We start from the raw sequence: 23,204 nt of genomic DNA on the forward strand, positions 1-23,204 counted from the left end.
ACCATTTATTAAATAGGGAATCCTTTCCCTATTGCTTGTTTTTGTCAGGTTTGTCAAAGATCAGATGGTTGTAGATGTGAAGTCTTATTTCTGAGATCTCTATTGTGTTTCATTGGTCTGTGTGTCTGTTTTTGTATTTTATTTTTAACCCATTCGTGTGCATTTTATTTTTAACCCATACAAGGTCACCAAATGACTTGATCTGACATACTATTTTAAAGGCTCAATCTGGCTTGATATTGAGAATAAATTGTAGGAGGATAAGGATGGACAACAGTTACAATGGCTGTAATACCAGTAATGAAGGTGGCAAAGAAAAAAAAGATGGATTCTGAATAGAGTTTGAAGGTAGCAGTAGCAGGATTTGCTGATGAATTGGATGTAGCATTTGCAAGAAAGAGATGAGTCAAAGATGATGCCAAGATTTTTTATTTGTGTAACTGACCAAAGGAAGGAAAGCACTGCAATCTCCAGTGATGAGAAAATGGGAGGTGAAGTAGATTTGGTCTTGGGAAGAGGCATGAATCAAGAATTTGGTTTTTGATGTGCTAAGTTTGAGATGTCTATTAGACACCCAACAGGAGGCATCAAGGAGCCACGTGGGTATAAGCTTCTGGAGTTTGAGCAAGGGATTAATGATGGAGACACTAATAAGGGAGGTCTTAGCTATGGACAGTTTTTAAAGCCAAGAGTGTATATATAAGATCATGTGAAGAGTGTGTGCAGAAACAGAAGAGTTCCAGAGGCTCAGCCATGGGCTACTCCTGTGGCAGAGGTCAGAAAGATGAGAGAGCTTCAGCAAAGAGAACTGGGAAGGATGATCCCTGAGATAAGAGGAAGGGTACCCTGAAAGTTATTGATGATATTGACAAGAGAAATAATTTTAGAGGAATGATGAGGACAAAGCCCACCCACAGTAGGTTTAGGAGACTATGTGAGAAGGTAAGTGGTATCAGTAAGTTAGCTGGAGTTTGTGTGTGTGTGGAGAGCTTTTCTGCAAAATGGAATCAAGAAATAAATCCATAGCTAGAGGATGCTGGGCAGTCAAGTCAGGAGAGAATATTTTGTTCTAAGATGAGATTATCACAGTATGTTTGCAGGATGCTGGGATGACTCAGTAGGCAGGCAACAACTGACAATTGCTCCAGTAATTTCCCTCGACCTGCTGAGCTCAAGCGATCCTCCTGCCTCAGTCTCCTAAGTAGCTGGGACTACAGGAACGTACCACCATGGGCCTGGCTAATTTTATTTATTTATTTATTTATTTATTTATTTATTTATTTATTTATGTAGAGACAGGGTTTCACCATGTTGCTCAGGCTGGTCTTGAACTCCTGGACTCATATATTGGTGATAGGTATCCAAAGCACAGGTGAGAGTGTGGGTAGGAGCTCCACCACCTCACAGAAGAAATTTGGAAAACAGCTTTCAGGGTTGGGAGGTTCATGGATTTGATGATGATGACGTGGATGTACTTTTCTGCTGCTTCTCAGTGAAATGAGAAAAAAAAGTTGTCTTCTGAGAGTTGGTGGGGTGCTGGTAGACCTGGAAGGAGACCAGGAGAGCAAATGGACTGTGGGTTCTCAGGGTATCATCAAGTGGTCAGGAATTTTTTTAAAAGGTCAGTTAGTAGGTTGTGTTCTTTTGCCCAGCCACTCACCACTGTTTAAACAAAAGGGTGAAAGTGAACAGAGTTGGATTTGACAGGGTTGGGATTTGCTGCACGTATTTGTGTTCCAGGGTTGCCATAACAAAGTGCCACAACTGGGTGGCTTCAGCAACAGAAATGTATTGACTCACAGGTCTGGAGGCTAGAAGTACGAGATCAAGCCGTCACCAGGCTGACTTCTTCTGAGGCCTCTCCCGTTGGCTTGTAAGTGGCTGTCTTCTCACTCTGTCTTCACATGGTCTTCCCTGCGAACTCCTCTGTCCAGTTTTCCTGTTTTTATAAGAACACCAGTCGTACTGAATTTGGGCTCACTTTAAAGACCCATTTTAACTTAATTACCTCTTTAAAGCTATTACCCTGTCTTCAAATACAGTCACATTCTAGGGCACTGAGGGTTAGGATTTCAACATATGAATTGGGGGGGTACACCATTCAACCCCTAACACTGGTAAGTATAATGGAGAAGAAAAGGTCAAGGAAGCAGAAACTTTAAGCAAGAATGGGTTTTGTTTTTGGTTTTGGTTTTGGTTTTTGTGAGTTGTTTTGTTTTTGTTTTTTGTTCTTTGTTTTTTGGTTTTTGGTTTGTTTGTTTGTTTGGTTTTGTTTTGTTTTATTGTTTTGAGACAGGGTCTTGCTCTGTAACCCAGGCTCTGGAATGCAGTGCTGAGACCATGGCTCACTGCAGCCTTAACCTCCTGGGCTCAAGCGATCCTCCTGCCTCAGTCTCCCAAGTAGCTGGGGCTACAGGTGTGCACCACCACACCTGTCTAACTTATAGTATTTTTTTGCAGAGATGGGGTTTTCCCATGTTGCCCAGGCTGTTTTCAAACTCCTGGATTCAAGCCATCCACTCACCTCAAGGATAGGATTTTAATAATGATCCGTGGCATCTAAGACCCACAGAAACTGAAGCAGGGGCAAAAGAAGGGTGAGAGATCACGAAAAGATGAGAGAGCTCATGGCTGGGAGGTCCTGAAGGGACCAAAGAGTTGTTAGAAAAGACAACATTTGCATTCGAGTGCTTTCATAGGCAATGCAGACTCACCCTGTCCAAAACTGAACTGTTAATCTTTCTCTGTCAAACCAGCTCCTCTTCTGGTCCTTTGCATTTCGGTGAAAAGAACCAACATCTCCTGCAGTTACTCAGGCTAGAAGTTTCCCAGTCTTTGACTCTTCCCTCTCCCTCATTCCACGTATCCACATGGACGACAGTTCCTACTGCCTGCAAATTATTCATTAAATATCCATTTCTTCATCTCCACTACCACTACCTTAGTCCAAGAAAAAGTTCACCTCCTTTCTTCCCCAGGAAGAGTTTCCCCAGCATTCTCCCGATTCCACTCTTTCCACCTTCCTCCATGTATTGTCTGTACCACTGGTATAGGCTGGTGGGTTTTTTTTTCCAAGTCACTCCTTCTAAAGACATAACTTTTACAACATAATTCTGACTCCGTCCCCTCTTGCTCTGGACGTGGCAAGCAGCTTGTCATCAGCCCACATCTGCTTCTCCAGCCTCCATGGGCACCTCTGTCCCCAACAGCTCCTATGCTTCTCCACTCCTGCTGGCCTTCTCTCTGCCCCCAGTGAGCCCAAGCTCTCCTCTGCCTCTGGGCCTTCACAGATGCCATGCCTTCACCCTGCTGACTCCCACTGACCCTTCATGTCTCAACTTCAATGAGACATCCTCAGGAAGCCTTTTCTAACCCCACTCACCTCCCAAGATAAGTTCGATCTGCAAATTGTTGTACACTCCTCTCGCTGAATAACATAGATGCCAGCAGATCTCATGAGACAATACCCATCTCAGAGGCTCTGGTCTGGACCACCTAGCCCGGGAATGCACACTCTGAGAATTTCTTCAAGGTGTCCCCTCCTCAGGAAACTAGGAGTTTGCACAAGGCTAGGTTGTCAGCAATTGAAATTTGTTCTCTAAGTATCCTGGGATCAAGTTGATGTCTATAAATGCTGGTTGAACAAACCAGTTAGTGAATGACAGAAATGTGGGTTTTGCCTCTGGATTCATTTCTGTAATTTCTGACCTTACTGTGTTCCCTGCCTTCTCTACTCTCTCGTTCTTGGGCATGTGCTTTCTTTCATGATCCCTGTAGTGCAAGGTTCAAAATCAGTTACCATGTAAGAAGCTTTGCCACCTGCTCTTTATGAAACTGAACCGTTGGAAATTATAGCTTTCCAGCTTGTGAAACGAAACATCTAATATCTGCCACAAAACACACCCCTTTGAAAGGGCTATTTGTTTCTGACAGTAAATATGATAAACACACATAGAATAAATGTCAAACAGATCGAAGTGCTAGATTCAGAAAATGATTCTTTCTTCTTCCCTGAACTCCCTCTTCCCATTTTAATGAACAAGCAGGATATGCACACAGAGAAAGAAAGAGAGAGAGAGAGAGAGAGAGATCTTCATTGTTTCATTAAAATTACAGCATAAGACATATCCTGTTGTTTTCCTAGCTTTCCTCACATAGTAATGTGTGTTGAAGACATTAAATACCAGCATGTATTGTTTACCCAATTCTTTTAGATGACCCCTAGAATTCTATCATATAGTATGCTAGAGTTTACTTAACTAGACCTATATAAATGAACACAGAATACAACAAATATTCTTGTGGCAGCATATTTTTTAGGTGTCCAAGTACATACACTCCTAAAAGTAGACTCCCTGGGTCAAAAGACACAAGCACTTAAAATTTTGAAATATATTGCCATCCAGAGGGGTGGTACTAGTTGGCCCTCTCACTGATGGTACCTGAGAATGTCGGTTTTTCAACCCTCACACGGTTACAGTTTCAAGTTTGTTTTGATTTCATTTATGATTATTAATCATCAGGGGTTTGGGGCAACTACAGATGTTAGTTTCTCTTTCTGTGAAATGTAATAAACACTTGAGGAAATAAAACCTAAAGGAACCCTATAGCCCTTTACTTCTGCTACATTACTTGGTTTGTGAATATTTTCATTTTGCATGTTATCCTTCTGCAGCAGGAAGCTTGGTTACAAGCTGCTAACACTCTGGTATATTTGGGAAGTAAGAAGATAACAAAGTACAAGAAACTACCCAGATCCTCCTACCACACCCTGTTGCTGTGGTATGATTTGGGGCAAGTTATCAATATTTTTTAATTTCTATTTTCTTATCTATAAAATAGGTACAGTGCAATGTCTACTCATCAGCTTGAAGTGGGGATTAATTAATAATATACACACCTAGACCAGGCTAGACACTCAACATATGGTAGTATCATTATTGCAGACTTATTTGTACATAGTTACACTGCACTGAGGCTTGAAAAATGGCATATTCTGATATTCATTCATTCAACAAATAGTAAGGACCCACTATGGGCCACGTACTGTGTTAGGTATTGAGAGCGCAGAAATAAACTGGCTTTGAGGAATCCCTATATAGCCCAGCACTTAAGAGCACTTTGTGGTCAGGTAGACCTGGGTGGGCTTTGCCATTTGGGCAAATAATAAAGCTTCTCTGAAGGACAAGTTTCTCATCTGTCAAACAGGCTGAAAAATATCTGTGGGCGTCATTGAATTCTTTTGAGAGTTGAATCAGGTAATGTGTATAGAGAACATAGCTGAATGTCTGGCCCCTGGCAAGTATTCAACAAATAAGCACTAATATTACAGTGGTGATGTAGAAAATGGGGGAATCACAAGGAATCGGAGTGCTGTTTGTTTGTTTGTTTTGAGACGGAGCCTCACTCTGTTGCCCAGGCTGGAGTGCAATGATGCAGTCTCGGCTCACCGCAACCTCTGCCTCCCGGGCTCAAGCGATTCTCCTGCCTCAGCCTCTCGAGTAGCTGGGAGGCACATGCCACTGTGCTCAGCTAATTTTTGTATTTTTAGTAGAGACAGAGTTTCACCATGTTGCCCAGGCTGGTCTTGAACTCCTGACCTCAGGCGATCCACCAGCCTCAGCCTCCCAAAGTGCTGGGATTACAGATATGAGCCACAACACCTGGCCTGGAGTAGTTTTTAGGAAGTCTTTGAAAATACAGTGACACCACAGCAGGCTGTTGAAGGGCAAGCAAGGTTTGCAGAAAGGAGGGAACAGCATTTAAGCAGAACGGTGGGGAGAACAACAGATTTGGAGACGCCTGGGGACAAGAGGCATATATATATACACACACACACATATATATACACACACACACATATATATATATATATATAGAGAGAGAGAGAGAGAAATTCTGTTCTTTCTACTTCACTGTGTATACATGGCTCCTGCCAGTCCATATAAAACCACCAGAGCCCAGACTCCAATACCAGCTCTCCACCCCACTAGCTCTTTGAGCCTGAGCATCTCATGTAATCTCCCTGTGGCTCAGGCTTGCTGCAAGAATATGTGAGTGTATATGTCAAGCAAAAAGCAGCCAATGTCCCTGGGAAAACCTCTAGAAATGGGGGAGCCTCCTGTCTTCAGTTCCCCTACTAGAAGGTCAACTCCATGCCAACAGGACCATTGCCTGGCTTTGTTCACCAGAAATACCAAGTTCTCTGTCCCTAGCACCAGAACCGTGCCCAGTATGTGGTTGGCACTCAAGCAATGCCGGCAGAATAAACAACTCCCTCTCCCACAGTTCAAACTCAGTGACAACAGGCTGGACATTCACCAACAGATCCAAGGTCTTCATCGGATTCACTGGCTAAAACCATCTATCAACAAGAATCTGTTGGCTCATTTGCTGAGGAATATAGCACAATGTTAAAGGGAGAAAAGGGAGATGCTACAATTCACACATAATTCTTGTTTTATTCTTTCAACAATAATTGCTAACATCTTTGAGTGACAGGTCCTTTGTGAATAGTACCCTCACAACGCTGCCATCATGTAAACATGTGATGACTTTCATCTTGTAAATGTGAAAACAAAGGCTTACAGTTGACAGACTCAGTCTGTTCTCAAATGGGACTTACGGTCCATAGTAGAAACTTCTGGAAACATGCTCTTGGGTACAGGTCTGTGGCAGCTGTCAGGAGGCCTTTTTTCCCCCCAAGCCAAACTGTATTCAGCTTTATTAAAGATACTGTCCATCCACACTCATGGTATTTCAGCAGCACGTGGGCAGACAGTCTTTAACAGTACGCAGCAACTTTCAAACTCTCTTCTTCCATGGACTACCAAAAATCAGAAAGCCACTGTAAAACCCATGAAGTCTTCGACCGATGTTCTGCACAAAGTTTAGAGTGAGGGTTGACATTTCACATTTAGCACATTGTTTAACAACTTTGAATTCTGTCATTTTTATTTCACTTCCTGAAAGTCAGGGTTATCTGAAGACCCACAATCTAGAATTGGAACTGCTGCTCTTTTGAGGGGCCCCATCTCAGTGGCATCACTGGAAAGTTCAGATTGCCTGACACACTGGTAACCAATTATTGGGGGCCAGGTCCCAACAGGTGTCTGGATTTAAGGGAGATAAGTCTATGCTGAAAGATGGAAAGGAAGAAGAGGATTTAAAAACTAATGAATTTGTTTTTCCACACTACAAGGTTTTTGTGCCAAGGTGACCATGTGGTCAAAGTCAGGGAATCCCTCCTCCTGGGAGCCAAGAGGAAGTCTTTCAAAACTAGAAGGGGGCTGGGCATGGTGGCTCATGCCTGTAATCCCAACACTTGAGGAGGCCGAGATGGGCAGATCACTTGAGGTCGGGAGTTCGAGACCAGCCTGGCCAACATGGTGAAATTCCATGTCTACTAAAGATAAAAAAAAAAAAATTAAAAACTAGAAGGGAAAGGTGTTTTCCCCACATCAATCCAGCTTCAGAGACCTTCTATTAGTGACATATGCCCCTTCCCCAAAAGACAATAAAGTGTTCTGTGTACTAACAACATAGCTTTAAAAAGAGTAAAACAAAATTCTGATTTTTATAAACTGGATTTAAAAAAAAAAAGTAGGGCCAGGCATGGTGGGTCACGCCTGTAACCCCAGCACTTTGGGAAGCCGAGGTGGGCAGATCATGAGATCAGGAGATTGAGACCATCCTGGCCAACATAGAGAAACCCCGTCTCTACTAAAAATACAAAAAAATTAGCTGAACGTGGTGGCGCGTGCCTGTAGTCCCAGCTACTCAGGAGGTTGAGGCAGGAGAATCGCTTGAACCCCGGAGGTAGAGTTTGCAGTGAGCTGAGATCACACCATTACATTCCAGCCTGGCGAAAGAACAAGACTCAGTCTCAAAATAAAAACCTAAAAAAAGATGAAAAGCAGCATTTCAAAATGTGCAGCCACCAGAAGTACATAGTTTTCAAAAATGCACACACTTCCTCGGTACCTCCAGCACCTTCAACTTTCTGCGTGCCTAGTCTGTTCGGGCATCTCCATTTTCTGCAGGGTTATCCGCTCCTTGCCGGCATCAACTTTTCCCTTTTTTCCCTTTGGGTACATTTTCTCCCTTCTTTGCAGGGGCCTTTTTAGGCTTCGGCTCTGGCTTTGGAGGGGCAGGCGTAGCAGACAACTTGCAGATCTACTATGTGGTTCATCCTTCACCTTGGCCTTATCTCCTATAGCATCCCCTTCCGCCATTCTCTCGGGCATGCTGGCAATGGCGGTGGGACATGGGCACTGGGCTTGGGAGGCAGCAGCGTGTGGGCTTTGGTTGGTCCAGGGATTGTTCTCGCCTTTTCTTCACACTTCTCCTTGTCAGAAGGCTTTGAGTGTCACCAGGAAGCTCAGGGTTAACCTGTTTTTTTTAGGGAGGTCTTTGTCTCCTTAATATGTTTTGTGCCTCCTCAAGGCAGGATACAATCACGAAAAGACGAGTAGATAAATGCTGAATATCAAAAACAGCAGAAAAGCATGCTCATTGATGCCACACAGAGCACCTGTGACCTGCTTCTTTCTAGCAGATTCATGTAAGACAGCTGCATGATTTCTCCTCCCACATCCTGAAACTGAGCAAGGCTGAATCTTGTATTTACTACTCTTTCTGTGTTTTTAATGAAATAAGAGTAAATAGAACTTGGCAAGATGCCTCAAAATGCTTTTAATTCACTTGGGCTGCCTGCCCTTCATTCTAGGCTTCCTTGTTTATTTCATCAGAGTAAAAATAGGAGTTCATCAGAAGTCAACTTCTCAGCCACATCCTCCCTTAGGCCTGACCACAGCTTAACAGATCTGGTGGCTTTTCAGCTCTCCCATTGCCCCACCTCCTTCACCCAGTTGCTATTCCTTAACCTTCAGGTGACAGTTTAGACACTCCAAATCTGAGACATCTTTTACAGCCCTTCATGTCTGGATTATAAGCTCGTATCATGGATAACCATATGCATCCTACACTTCCTGATTTTTTGGGACAGTTTTGCCACCCCACCTCCATCCCCAACTAGATTGTAGAAGGATGCCAAACAATCTTTGTCTCAGGTACGTCCTCAGTGGCTAGCAAGTCCCTGGTGCTTAGAGGGCACTGCACAACTATATGTTGATGAGTATCACACTGGAATGCAGTTCTTTTTACTTCCATCCCCTTATTCAGTCATTTGTGCATTAAACATTTACTGAGCACCATGAACTATTTTAGTACTGGGTTTATAGCAGTTAAACAAATTTAGTCACCAGAAGTTTATGTTTTAAAGGGAAATAGACATATAATAGACAAAATAAGTAAACCATAGCACATGTGAGGTGATGGTGAGGGCTAAGAAACAAACTCAGCAGGGAACAGGATAAAGACTGGGGGGAAGGTTGCAATTTTGGGTAAAGGACCAAGGAAGGTCTTACTCAGAAGGTGGCACTTGGGTAAGAATCTGAAGAAGGTGAAGTGAAATCTGGGGGAACAGGGCTCCAGACAGAGAAGAGCAATTGCAAAGGCCCTAAAGCAGAAGCAAGCCTGGTGTGTTCAGAGAACAGCAGAGGTCAAGTAACAGGTGCATGGCACAGGAAGAACAAGGAGGAAATATGTAGGAGATGAGGATAGAGATGTAATTGTGTGTTTGGGACCCAGAGATAGGCAGGCACTGGTGCAAAAGAGTGACATGTCCTGACGTGTTTTGTCAGGCTCACTCTGGCTGTTTGTTGAGCAGAAACGGAAGTGGGGCAGGGACAGAAGCAACAAGGCCATTTTGGAAGCCATGGTGCCATAATCCAGACAAGAGATGATGGTGCCTTGAACTGGGTTGGCATCAGCAGATGCAATTAAATTCTGAATATATTTTAAAGGTACAACAGACAGGATTTGCCGATGGAGTAAAGAGACAATGAGAGTGGTCAGACACAACTCCAAGATTTTTGGCTTGAGCAACTGAAAGGATGGAGTTGTCATTTACCGAGTGGAGAAAGACTATGAAAGGAGAATTCATTTGAGGTATGTCGAGTTTAAGATGCCTGTTACATATCCAAGTGAAAATGTTGAGACAAACACTGTGCCGTGCTCCACAAAAGTTAGCTTGTTCAATCCTCATCAGAACCCCATGAGATAAGCAGTATTTTTGACCCCATCTTACAGGAAAGAGACTGAGGCCTGAAGCTCAGAGAGGAAGAGTGACTTTTCCAAGCTTACCTAGCTGGTTGGTGGTGGAAGTGGGGAACTGGGATTCAAACCTAAGCAATAGGGCTCCGGAATTCATGCTCTTCTATACTTTGCAAAACACACACACACACACACACACACAGCCCACCTCATTCCAGTCACTTAAGAAATTTCTTGCCATGAGCATTCATTGAGCCCATTTATGAGCCAGTCACTGTGGCAAGGGACTGGAGTGCTCTACTTAGATTGGGTCCGAGTCACTTTCTGTGGGCCTGATCTTGGGGGTGGAGCCTCACATCCGCTGAGAGTAAAGTAATGGGCAGCTCTCCAGAGGAAAATCAGGATGTCGTCATCAGAAATAGGGTGAATAGATGCTGAATATATCTATTTCTTAAAACCCATTCTGATATCAAATTTAGCCCATTATAGCACATGGACAAAGTTTATATATGATCCATTCTTTATATGCATTTTAAACACACCCAGAACACCAACTTGTGCCAAAATTTTCTCAAAAGATTTTCTAATAAGATGTTTACTTGATTCCCTGGGACAATTACACTTTCCATTCTTATATTCTAACACAAAGAGGCTGAAGGTCAAATATCTCAGCTGAGGGGAGGAACACATTCTTGAATATTTAAGAAGCAACTGTGCAATGCTTTCTCAATGCAGCATTTTTCAGAGCAAGTGAAAAACAAAAGCAAACAAAAATTCCAAAAGAAAGCCCCAAATATAATTCATTGAAATAGGGATACTGAATATCATTCACTGTGTTTTTTTTTTTAATTTTACTTTATTTTTTTAGAGCAGCTTTAGGTTTACAGCAAAATCCAACAAAAAATACAGAATGTTCTCCTGTTCTTCCTTCTTCCTACACATGCAGTCTCCCCCACTATCAACATCCCACCCAGAGGGGTACATTTATTAATATCCATGAGCCAACATTGACATGTCATTATCACCCAAAGCCCATAGTTTACATTGGCACTCCCTCTTGATGTTGTACATTCTAGAGGTTTTAAGAAAGGTAGAGTGACTTCCACACACCATTATAGTATCATACAGAATTGTTAAACTGCTCATTCATCACTTCCTCTCTTCAACCTCAGACAACCATTGTTGTTTATTTGTTTGTTTACTGTCACTGCAGTTTTTTTGCCTTTTTCAGAATGTCATACAGCTGGAATCACACAGCATGTAACCTTTTCGGATTGGCTTCATTGACTTAGCAATATGCATTTAAGGCTCCTCCATGTCTTTTCATGGCTTAAGAGCTCATTTCTTTTTAGCACTGAATAATATTCATTTATCTGGAGGTACCACAGTTTATACACTTACCAACTGAAGAATGTCTTGCTTATTTTGTTTTGTTTCCTGACAGTAAATTTTTCTTACTCTAATAAATTGTAAAATTCTACTTATTAGTATTTTACTAAATAATTAGTAACCAAAGCAAAGTTCAAATGTATATTCCAGAAAGACATTCCTTCATAAAAAGTAATAAGCTCTACAAATAATTTTTCAGGTTGTAATAGCAATTGTGTGCTTACATATAATTTTGAAAAATAAGAGTACAAAGAAAAAATACAACTACTTGTAACTTCAAGAATCAGAAATCAATAGCATTAATATTAATATTTTGGTGTATTATATATACATTTTTCCTGGAATTTATATCCTAAGATTTTAACTCCACATTATATAATACCTATTTTAGCTTATCTTTAAATATCCTTCCTTTTTGATTGTTTTTCCTCCTCTATACATACATGGACAAATATTCTTCTGAAATAGCATTTTTATTTATTTTATTTAAAAACATATTTTAAAGCTATAATCTTTAAAAGTCATGTAGAAAAAAGTAACTCAGCTCTTTAAATTAGATTGTCAAAAACATCATCAAGTACCTAGAAATCATTTTTTCTTTTCAAAAATGCATTTATTATACATTTCCAGATCAATAGTGTAATGCATGGTTTTTTGAAAAGTAATAGGAAAATAACTTCATGTTCATTATAGCATTATTCACAATAGCCAAGATTTGAAATCAACCTAAGTATCCATCGTATTCATCAATGGATGAATACCTAAAAAAATTGTGGTACATATATATAATAGAATATTACTCAGCCATAAAAAAGAAGTAAATCCTGCCATTTGTGACAATTTGGATGAACCTGGAGTACATTATGCTAAGTGAAATAAGCCTGACACAGAAAGATAAATACTGTGTGATTGCACTCATATGTGGACTCTAAGAAAACCAAACTCATAGCAGAGAGTAGAATGTTGATTGTCAGGAGGTTGGGGTTGGCAGAAATGGAGAAATGGTCAAAAAGTACAAACTTTCAGTTCTAAGTTCAGAGAATCTAATATACAACATGGGTGGTGATGAATGTGTTCATTTGATTGTTGTAAGCTTATATGCTTTGAATGTATTCAATCTTTATTTTTAATTAAATATTTTTAAATGAAATAGACTTTAAATATAATAAAATATAAGCAGTTACAAATAAGATTATAAAAACCACCCATAATCATAGTACCTAGAGAAAATTATGTTTTTACTTATCCTTCTACTTATGTGTGTATGCGTATATATGTATATATGGGTGTGTGTGTATAAAAGGAAAGTTGTATACATATACACACACACATATGTATGCACAGTTTTGAAATTAAGTTTTTTTTTTTTTTTTTTTTTTTGAGATGGAGTCTTACTCTGTCACCCAGGCTGGAGAGCAGTGGCGCGATCTCGGCTCACTGCAACGTCTGCCTCCTGGGTTCAAGCGATTCTTCTGCCTCAGCCTCCCCAGTAGGTGGGACTACAGGCACATGCCACCATGCCTGGATAATTTTTGTATTTTTAGTAGAGACGGAGGTTCACCATATTGGCCAGGCTCCTGAACCGCCTGCCTCAGCCTGTCTCGGCTTCCTAAAGTGCTGGGATTACAGGCATGAGCCACTGCGCCCAGCCAAATTAAGTTCTTAAAACCATCTACAAAAAAAGAAAATAGCACATAAACACGAAAATCATGTAACAAAAGCTCACTCATTCATTCACTTATACACTCAAAACCTGTGCTGAGCCTCTGCTATTTACCTGGCTGTGGGCTGGAGTCCAGGAATATAAAGACCTTCAAGACAAGGTGTCTGTTCTGTGCATGTCTATATTCCATCCAGGAGAAGGAATTTCTATCACATAAAAATAATTTATCACTGTGCACACCATCATGCAAGCTCAAGCAAAGAAATGTGGTGGCAAACGTGAGAGAATGGTGAATTAACTAAAATTACAACTTCATCCAGATTCTCATTCATAAATTATTTTCTCATACTTTATGTCCTAAAGCTTGGTTTTCTAGCTACCAAGCTAGCAACAGACTGGAAGATAACAATAAAGAAACTACTTTCTTGTTTTTTAGCACTTCAGTACGTTCCCTGTTTTATTGTATACATGTATTGCCACATACAATTTTATCTCACTTAAGTTTCATGCTCAGTTAATTTCTTTTCCTTTCCAAGTGAGAAGGTGGCACTGAGGACAACATGCCAAAAAAAACCTCTTTCCTAGAACTGCACAGCTACAGTAGAATTTTAAAACTCCATTTTTAACAAACAGCAATTGCCACTTTAAAAAACTATATGCCCATGGAGAAACCCCGTCTCTACTAAAAAATACAGAAAATTAGCCAGGCGTGGTGGCACATGCCTGTAATCCCAGCTACTCGGGAGGCTGAGGCACAAGAATCGCTTGAACCTGGGAGGCGGAGGTTGAGGTGAGCCGAGGTCACGCCACAGCACCCCAGCCTGGGCAACAAGAGTGAAACTCCATCTCAAAAACAAAACAAAACAAAACAAAACAACTATATGCCATATGTAATGTTTAAACAAAAATATGTTGGCTGGGTGCAGGGGCTCACATCTGTAATCCTAGCACTTTGAAAGGCCAAGGCAGGCAGATTACTTAGGAATTTGAAACCAGCCTGGGCAACATGGTGAGACCCCATCTCTACTAAAAATACCAAAAAAAAAAAAAAGGTAGGCATGGTGGTGCACACCTGTGGTCCCAGCTACTCAGGAGGCTGAAGGAGGAGGATCACCTGAGCCCAGGAGGTGGAGAATCACCTGAGCCCAGGAGGCGGAGAGTGAGCCAAGATCACACCACTGCACTTCAGCCAGGGTAAAAGAGGGAGATCTTATCTGGAAAAATAAATAAGTAAATATATACACATATATTTATATGTATTTATATTTATTACATTTATATTTATATATGTATATATTTGTTTATGCATGCTTACATATATATAAGGAAAAATAATATCTTTAGCAGACAACTATTAATTCATTTATTCAATTTATTTAATAAATAGTTTTAAGTTTACCATATGTCAGCACTTGATCAGCAGTGAACAAATCAGACAAAAATCCCTGCCCTCAGCTGCTTTGGAAAATAATCTGGCAATTCCTCAAAATGTTAAGCAGAGTGAACATGACCTGGCAATTCCACCCCTGGATATCTACCCAAGAGATATGAAAACATATGTTCACACAGAAATGTACATGAAGGTTCATAAAGGCATTATAGTAGTTGAAAAACAGAAACAACCCAAATGTCCTTAACTGATGAATGGATAAGCAAAATGTGATTTGCCCACACAGTGAAATATTATTGAGCCAAAAAAAAAAAAAAAAATGAAGTGCTTACACATACCACAACATGGGCGTACCTCGAAAACATGCTAAGTGTAAGAAGCTAGTCACAAGAAGTAACATATTGTATCATCCCATTTACATGAGATATCCAGAATAGGCAAATCCATAGAGACAGAAAGTAGAACAGAAGTTCCCTAGGGCTGGATGGCGGTGGATGAGGAGTGACAGCCCAACAGGAATGGGATTTTCTTGGGGTTGAGAGGAATGTTGTAAACGTGTGTGATAGTCACAAAACTGAATATACTAAAAACTACTGAATCATATACTTTCAGGGTAAATTTTATGTTTGTAAATTCAATCTCAAAAAAAGATGTTAAACAAAATCCCTCCTCGCATAGGGTTTATAGTTTCTGGTGCAACTCCCTACCATTTTTCCTGGGGAAAGAAAAGGAGAAAGCAGGGTATTGAGCATTTATTAATTTATGGTACTATCCAACTAAATAGTAGCTCTCTGGTGCTGTACCCCATGACACCCCCTGTCACAGAAACAGGGAAAATTGTTTCCATTGGCAGAATAGTCATATGCTGCCTCTTACCAACTCTTAGGAGGAGAAAGAAGGAATGAGGAAGAAGAAAGGGGATGGAAGAGAAGTGAAGAAGTGAGAAAAACAGGAGGAGGAGGAAGAAGGTAGAGAAAGAAAAAGAAAAGAAGAAAAAAGAAAATAGAGGAGAAGTTTAGGTAGAAGAAAATGAAGGAGGAAAGGAAGAGGAAACATTAACTGAGCATTGACTAAGTGCCGAACACCATACCGGGGTCTCTGTACACCGTGTTATTAAATCTTCGAAATAACCCCATGAGGTAAATATTATTACTATACCTGTTTCACAGATTTGAAAACTTGAGTGTGGTGAACACAGCATTTCAGAGGTACCACTGCTGGGAGTTCTACCAGTCAGACCTTGAGCAGCACATCATGTTCTTTCACCCAGAAATCTGGGTAGTGGGCTCCGTAGCAGACCAGTAGTATAATCTGGATGTTATTCTTGGCTATTTCCTTAGTCCTTCCCCATCCCTGAGATGCTTGAGCTTCCTAATATTCTGTAATATGCACCAGGAGATGGTTTTGATATACGTAACTAGGAATTTTGCCTACAGCAGACAGAGGTCAGGTAACCTAACTGAGGACACACACATATATGTGGTGGAAATGGGACTTGATCCCTGTCCACCTGATTCCAGGCATTGACTCTTAGCCATGATTCCCTACAAAAGGCACTAAGGTGTGTAGGCCATAGCTCCATGGCCCACCCGCAGTGAAGACAACACCAGCATTCAGGTTGTGGCTCAGGTGGGAAAGGTTTTGTCCTGTTTCATTCTATAGAAATCTATAGGCATTGACACCAAATACTTTATACACACTGAAACTTAACTAATTGATCTTAAATAAGACTGCATATTCTCACTTAAATGAAGAATCTAAAACAATCAAACTCATAGAAACAGAGAATAGACAGGTGGTTACAGAGGCTGGAGGGTAAGGGTATTAGGGAGATGATGAATAAGGTATGAAAATCTCAGGAGGAATATGGAAGTTTTTTTGAGATCTATTGCATAGTGTGGTGAATATAGTTAATAAACAGTATTATACATTTCAAAATTGCTAAGAGTAAATTTCGAATGTTCTCATGACAAAAAAGGCTGAGGATATGATTTCATTCTTTTTTATGGCTGCATAGTATTCCACATCTTTTGCAGCAACATGGATACAGCTGCAAAAGATGCAGCTTAGGATAGTAGAGGCCATTGTCCTAGGTGTATTGATGCAGGAACAGAAAATCAAATGCCACATGTTCTCACGTTTAAGTGAAAGCTAAACATTGAGTACACATGGACATAAAGATGGAAACAATAGACTCTGGGGACTACTAGAGGAGAGAGAGTGGAAGGGGAGGGAGGGTTGAAAAACCAGCTATCAGGTACTATGCTCACTACCTGGGTGATAAGATCAGTAACATACCAAACCCCAGTGACATACAATTTGCCTGTGTAACAAACCTGCCCATGTACCCCCTGAAACTAAAATAAAAGTTGAAAAAAAAAGCTAAATATTTGAGGTGATGGATATGTTAACCAGCTTAATTTAATTTTCCTACATTGTATTTATAAATTATAACATCATTTTGTACCCCAGAAATATACACAATTATAAATTGTCAATTTACAATAAAAATTGTTATTAAAAATGCTGATGTTATTGGGTTTTTAAAACATTAAACATTTAATGTTTAAGAAATTCCCACCGGGCGTGGTGGCTCATGCCTGTAATCCCAGCACTTTGGGAGGCCGAGGGCGGATCACCTGAGGCCGGGAGTTCGAGACCAGCCTGACCAACATGGAGAAACCCTGTCTCTACTAAAAATACAAAAATTAGCCGGGGGTGGTGGCCCATGCCTGTAGTCCAAGCTACTTGGGAGGTTGAGGCAAGAAAATCGCTCGAACTCAGGAGATGGAGGTTGCAGAGAGCCGAGATCGCGCCATTGCACTCCGGCCTGGGCAACAAGAGTGAAACTCTGTCTCAAAATAAATAAATAATTTTTTAAAAAAAGAAATTCCCTGTAAAGGATTCTCTGTAATATTAATGGAAAGAAGTGGTGAAGAGGGAGTGAGGTTGAGAAGAAGTTTTCTTTAACAGGGGACCACTATTCAGAACAGTCTAGGAGGCGTCTGCTTTTGTCCTCTTTAGACAGGAGGATTATTATTCTGTTCAGCCAAGGTCACAGGTCTAGGACAGTGGAGCTGGTATTTGACCTTGGGCCCACAAAAATACACTGCAGTTCGTGCAGGGAGAACCAAATTGTCTTCCTCCACCCTCCTTGGTTCTTCGGCAGGGCTATGAATTAAATCGGCATATAACAGATTAGCAAGAAAAAAACTATGTCTAACTACATACATTGGCACAGGGGTCCCATGAAAATGTGAGAGTTGAAGAAAGACCAGATGATTGAAGCTTATATAGTAGCCTGAGCTACAGAAAGGAATAGGAGGAGCTTGGGGCTTCCTGGGGTGGTAGAGACAAGCTATGAGAAGGGGAGGGAGGAAATATAAGGTGAGTAAAAGTTTGTCTTGTTATGCAAATGAAGTATCTCAGGTAATAAAAATTATCTAGGAACAGCCCTCTTCCTGATACAGCTAGTTTTACTAATGTAGATTTCTTTTACAAGAAACGTAACTTTCAATTTACAATAGGCATAAATTTCTTTTACAAAGGGCAGCTTTTCAGAGATACTCCTGCGTCTGCAGTTTATCTGAATAACCAGCTTGAAATATGCCAAGAAGTGTATTTTGGGGTGGCACATCTTATCTCCCACAGTATGTTTTGAGGTGGTGCATCCTGAACCCCAACAAATAAGCATCTTCGAAAGATATGGCTAGCCACTGTACAGCTGTGCCATGCATGGAAAAATGTGAATAGCACTCCAAACCTCACCCTCCAAGGCCACTAGGGGGAAAAACAGCTCTCCACAGCCCAACATACCTGCTGGATGTTACAATAACCCAAGCCCATGATGAAGGCCTGAGTCATTCAGAGAAAATACACCCATTAAGGGCATCTTCTTCTCAAAACTAGTTGCATGTAACACGTCCTATGTCAAAATGTTTCTCAACATTCGTTAACCTATCAAACATATTCTCAACTAATCTCCACTCAGGTCAAGAAAATGCAGTTGAGTGTCATTTCCTGAGTCTGGCTGGTATTGCAAAATATAAATTCAACAATTTTTCAAACACATCTCACATCCGAGACCTGCCGTTGGTATGCACCTCTTTAACCACAAACCACATTAGTGAAAATGAGAAAGAAAAACTTTCCTCTTGCTGGGCGCTTCATAGAACTAGCCAGGTAAGACCGTCTCTGAGGGTCTTTGACAGCTCAGTTTTACTGCATAATCTGTTTCAAGACCCTTTAAAAGGCCAGATTGTCTAGTACTTTTCTTTTATGAGAAGAGCTTCCTCCAATCCACCCTGCTGTCTTTTAGCAAAAACACCAGAAAGTCGGTTTTTTCCCCTTGTTTTGTAGTGGGTTTTTTTGTTCATGGTGGTGTGTTTTGTTTTAGTTTTAGTTTTTCAAATTCCATGGTTATTTTCAAAGTGAAGATCTAGCTTACCATGTAATTTTTAAGTTTATGTTTATGTTGCAGAGAATGAGAGAACTGTTTAGTCTCCACCTTGAGAACCTTAACATCATCTATCAGTTTACATGGTACTTGCCCTGTGGAGAACTTCAGAGCTCTCAGATTGTTTTACCTTTATTCCCTGGAAACTTTGGACTATTGGAATATAAGCTGGAATAAGAAGCTCATTGATTTGGAAGTGGAGTGAAGTGATTATCTGTCTACTAACCCGATGGTTAAGTTTTTTTCTTTTTTTCAAATAGGGGTTCAGAGTACACAAAGGAGCACACACTCACACACTCACAGATGCACAAACACTCCGAGACATTCATCACTGGTGGTAACTATCACTCTACATTGACTGAAGGTTACATCTGGACACAGCATTTCTTTTTTCTCTGGGGATTTTCACCCATAAATAATATGCAGTTGTTCAATTCATTGCTAAACTACAGAGATTCAGTGAAAAATGAATACATTAATATTGCAAATGCATTTACTCTTTGACTCACTGACCCCATTTCTAGGAATTCAACCTACAAATATCTCTGCCCACATGAAAGATAATAAATATACCAGATTAGTCATTGCAGCATTGTTTATAAGAGAAATTGGCACTGGGCACGGTGGCTTACGCCTGTAATCACAGAACTTTGGGAGGCTGAGGCGGGTGGATCGAGAGGTCAGGAGTTCGAGACCAGTCTGACCAACATGGTGAAATCCCGTCTCTACTAAAAATACAAAAATTAGCCAGGCATGGTGGCACGTGCCTGTAATTCCAGCTACTCAAGAGGCGAAGCAGGAGAATTGCTTGAACCTGAGAGGCGGAGGTTGCAGTGAGCCGAGATTGCACCACTGCACTCCAGCCTGGGCAACAGAGCGAGGCTCCATCTCAAAAAAAATTTTTTTTAAAGAGAAAAACTGATTGCAGACAACCTGAATGATGTTCCTAACAGGGTGGGTTAAATAAATTACAAAACATCTCTCCCATGGAATATTATGCAGCTGTAAAAAATAAAGTGAGGGATCTCTGTATGTATTGATACAGAATAATCTCCAGGATGTACTTTTAGGGGGTACAAAGTATTTTGTATTGAATGCGTCCTTCTGTGTAAGAAAAGGTAGGGAGTAATAACATGTGTTTATGTGCTTGCATTTTTGCAAAGAAACCCTAGATGGATCTACATGAACCTTTAAACAAATGGTCATCGGAATAAGAGGTGTGGGAACAGAACAGGGGACAGGAGTGGGAATGAGATTTTTTCATAGTGTTTTATTTTTAAGCCATGTGTCTATATTACCTTTTTCAGAAACAACATAAAAATCACCAAATGTAATCTAAAACAAATCGATGTACTTAAATTACAAAAATGGACCATTGGGAAAGAGCCCGTTTTATCCATCTTTGTTTTATCCAGCATGTTTATCAAATACTTCATCAACTGGAAAATCAACAAAATAAAGTATGTGTGCAGCTACATCCGTCGCTGATTCTTTATCTCATTCAAAACCACACAGTGCTGACGGCAACATCCTTCCTTTCAGCATTCATGCTTCTGCTACCACCCAGGGGCACTGAGTTCACAGCCAGTTCACAGAAGGTAAGAAACTGCACACAACCCTTAGAGAGGAGACAATCATAGATCTGTGCATGCTTCAGAGAAGAACATCTGGAAATTCAGCAATGCTCCTAAATTAAACATACCCCTGTTTCCTTGGGTCCCTTTAGGCCAGGGTTCACAATGGGGTCACACTAATCCCAACAACCTCTATTTTGGTGGCTCATGAAGCCTCTATTATTCTGCAGAACACCATCCCCTTTCAAAGAGCCTCCCTCTCAATATTTCTGGGGGTCATCGCAGGGATTATCTCACCTGTGCTAGAAAAAGCTGCCCACAGTCCCGTGGCCTCCATCGTGGTTTTCCTCTCCTCTCAATCCCCACTGGTGATACACACGAAGAAGCTGTGACCTCACACCCCCCACTTGGCCTTCCAGATCCTCCAGCCTCTCCCTTTGGCTCTCTGCCCTGGATCCAGCCCCAGCAGGCTCTCCCAGAGGAAGGAAGGTGGCTGAAGTCCGGTTATCCACTCCCTCAGCTGGCTTCCTCCCTGCAGGGTTGCCTCAGGCCACTGGGTTCCTTGACAGAGGCCACTGCTCTTCTCGAGGTAACCTCTCCGTGGGACTCTCTCCTTCCAGATTCCCACGACCTGCCTGATGCCTCACTCCGTGAGGCGTTGGTGCATCTCTGCACACATCAGTGCTTTGCAGATAGTCCCTATTAAACCTCCTCCAATTTTCCTGATTTGAGTGTGCCTTTTGTGTGTCTGGATAGGGCCTGACTGAACTGGATTCTCCCTGCCTGCAAGGCAGTTTATGTATGTCCCATCATTGCCTTGGGTGGGCACCATCTCTGTGAACCTCCAGCTGTGCCATGGCTGGGCCACACTTTGAGAGCCGGGTTCTATCCCAATACTGTTTGTGGCTCTGTGTCTCATAACATTCTTAAAGACCCTACTCCATCTCCTCACCTAATGGAGAGGGATGCTACTAATAATGATGCAAGGACAGAGGACACCCACTGGCGCGATCAGGAGCCATTCAGCATGTTTGGTTTCTACATATATACACAGGAGCACACACATACATAACAAATATCTGCTACAGATATGATGGATACCTTCTAATTCTTCTCCCTTTTCCAGAACGCCTTTATCTGAAAATTATCCCTCCCACAAATGGACTTCTGAAAGCCCCATGCTATCAGCCCTGATGTATCTGAGCCCCAGAGATAGAGACAGCTTAGACAAAGGCCGGAACATATCTAATCTGAAATTTTAGAGGAAGAATGCAGTGTGGTGTATTTTGGATATGACATTTATATCAGAGAGATGAAGATGGAGGGTGATATATTGCCAGATGAAATGCTAAGAGGACAGCCACTTTATCTTCTTAGTGATTTATATTTAAATATCTCTTAGTGATTCATATTTATATTTCTTAGTGATTTATATTTAAATATTTCTTTGTTATTTATATTTAAATCACTTTATCTTCTTAGTGATTTATATCTTCTTAGTGATTTATATTTACTATTTACATTGTCAACCAGCATCAATGTGCAGTAGCCAGAAGGCTGTCTCCAATGGGCCTTAACTGGCTTTCCATCTCATTCCGACAAAAGCCAGTGAAATAGCCTGCAAGGCCTGACCTGATCTGGCCTATTTTCTTCCCTCACCTTGATCCTGCCATCCTGACCTCCTTGCCATTCCTCAAATAGTTCAGACACATGGCTACCACGGGGCCTTTGCTTCTGCTCCCTCTGCTTGAAATGTTCATTCTACAGATATAAGAATGGCTTGGGAGGCCAAGTCGGGTGGATCACCTGAGGTCAGGAGTTCGAGACCAGCCTGACCAATATGGAGAAACCCTGTCTCTACTAAAAATACAAAATTAGCTGGGCATGGTGGTGCATGCCTGTAATCCCAGCTACTCAGGAGGCTGGGGCAGGAGAATCACTTGAACCTGGGAGGCGGGCGTTGCAGTGAACCAAGATTGTGCCATTGCACTCTATTATGGGCAACAAGAGCGAAACTCTGTCTCAAAAAAAAAAAAAAGGCTTGATTCCTTCACTCCTTCAAATCTTTGTTTAAACATCATCTTCTTGATGAGGCCTATCCAGACTTCTCATTTAAAACCATAGCCCCCAGCCTAGCTTTCCATGTTGTATTATTTCCTGGAGCATGCATCACCTTCAAAAATACAATTTATTCCTTATACAAGCTATTTATTATCTCCACCCACTAGTATGTGCGCTACAAGAACATATGCACAATTGCTCATTTACCAAGTAGACCTTAGCACTTAGAAGAACACCTGGAACTCATAAACAAACAATGATATCTGTTTAATGAATTAAGGATCAAAGCACAAATCTGATCATACATCTCTCTTGTCAAAGTTTTTAAATCTTTTATGGTTTTCCATTGCTTTCAGGACAAAACTAACTCTCCTTAACATGTTTATAAAAAGGCAGTAATTCATTTTCTAGTCTTACGCAAGCCACATTCCCCACTGCCATGAGTCGTTGCAAGAAATAAATTGTCATAATACACAAAGGAGAAGAAGTGCTGGATTTTGTGTGCTGTGATGAGAAAAGAGACTAAGACATAAACACATTAAGATGAAGAAAATA

At 41.1% G+C, this 23,204-nt stretch overlaps 1 long non-coding RNA gene across 1 annotated transcript; it reads right to left on the bottom strand.

The window, feature by feature from the left end:
* Positions 1 to 1,199: 1,199 nt before the first annotated feature.
* Positions 1,200 to 21,018, bottom strand: LOC140710534 (uncharacterized). The gene is made up of 3 exons (XR_012091604.1): positions 20,886 to 21,018; positions 1,801 to 1,939; positions 1,200 to 1,545 (listed from the first exon to the last, which is right to left on the bottom strand). It is a non-coding gene; the product is annotated as an uncharacterized lncRNA (long non-coding RNA).
* Between the last annotated feature and the right edge of the window lie 2,186 nt (positions 21,019 to 23,204).

The sequence above is a fragment of the Chlorocebus sabaeus genome, chromosome 27, assembly GCF_047675955.1.
Source record: "Chlorocebus sabaeus isolate Y175 chromosome 27, mChlSab1.0.hap1, whole genome shotgun sequence".
NCBI classification, from domain to species: domain Eukaryota; kingdom Metazoa; phylum Chordata; class Mammalia; order Primates; family Cercopithecidae; genus Chlorocebus; species Chlorocebus sabaeus.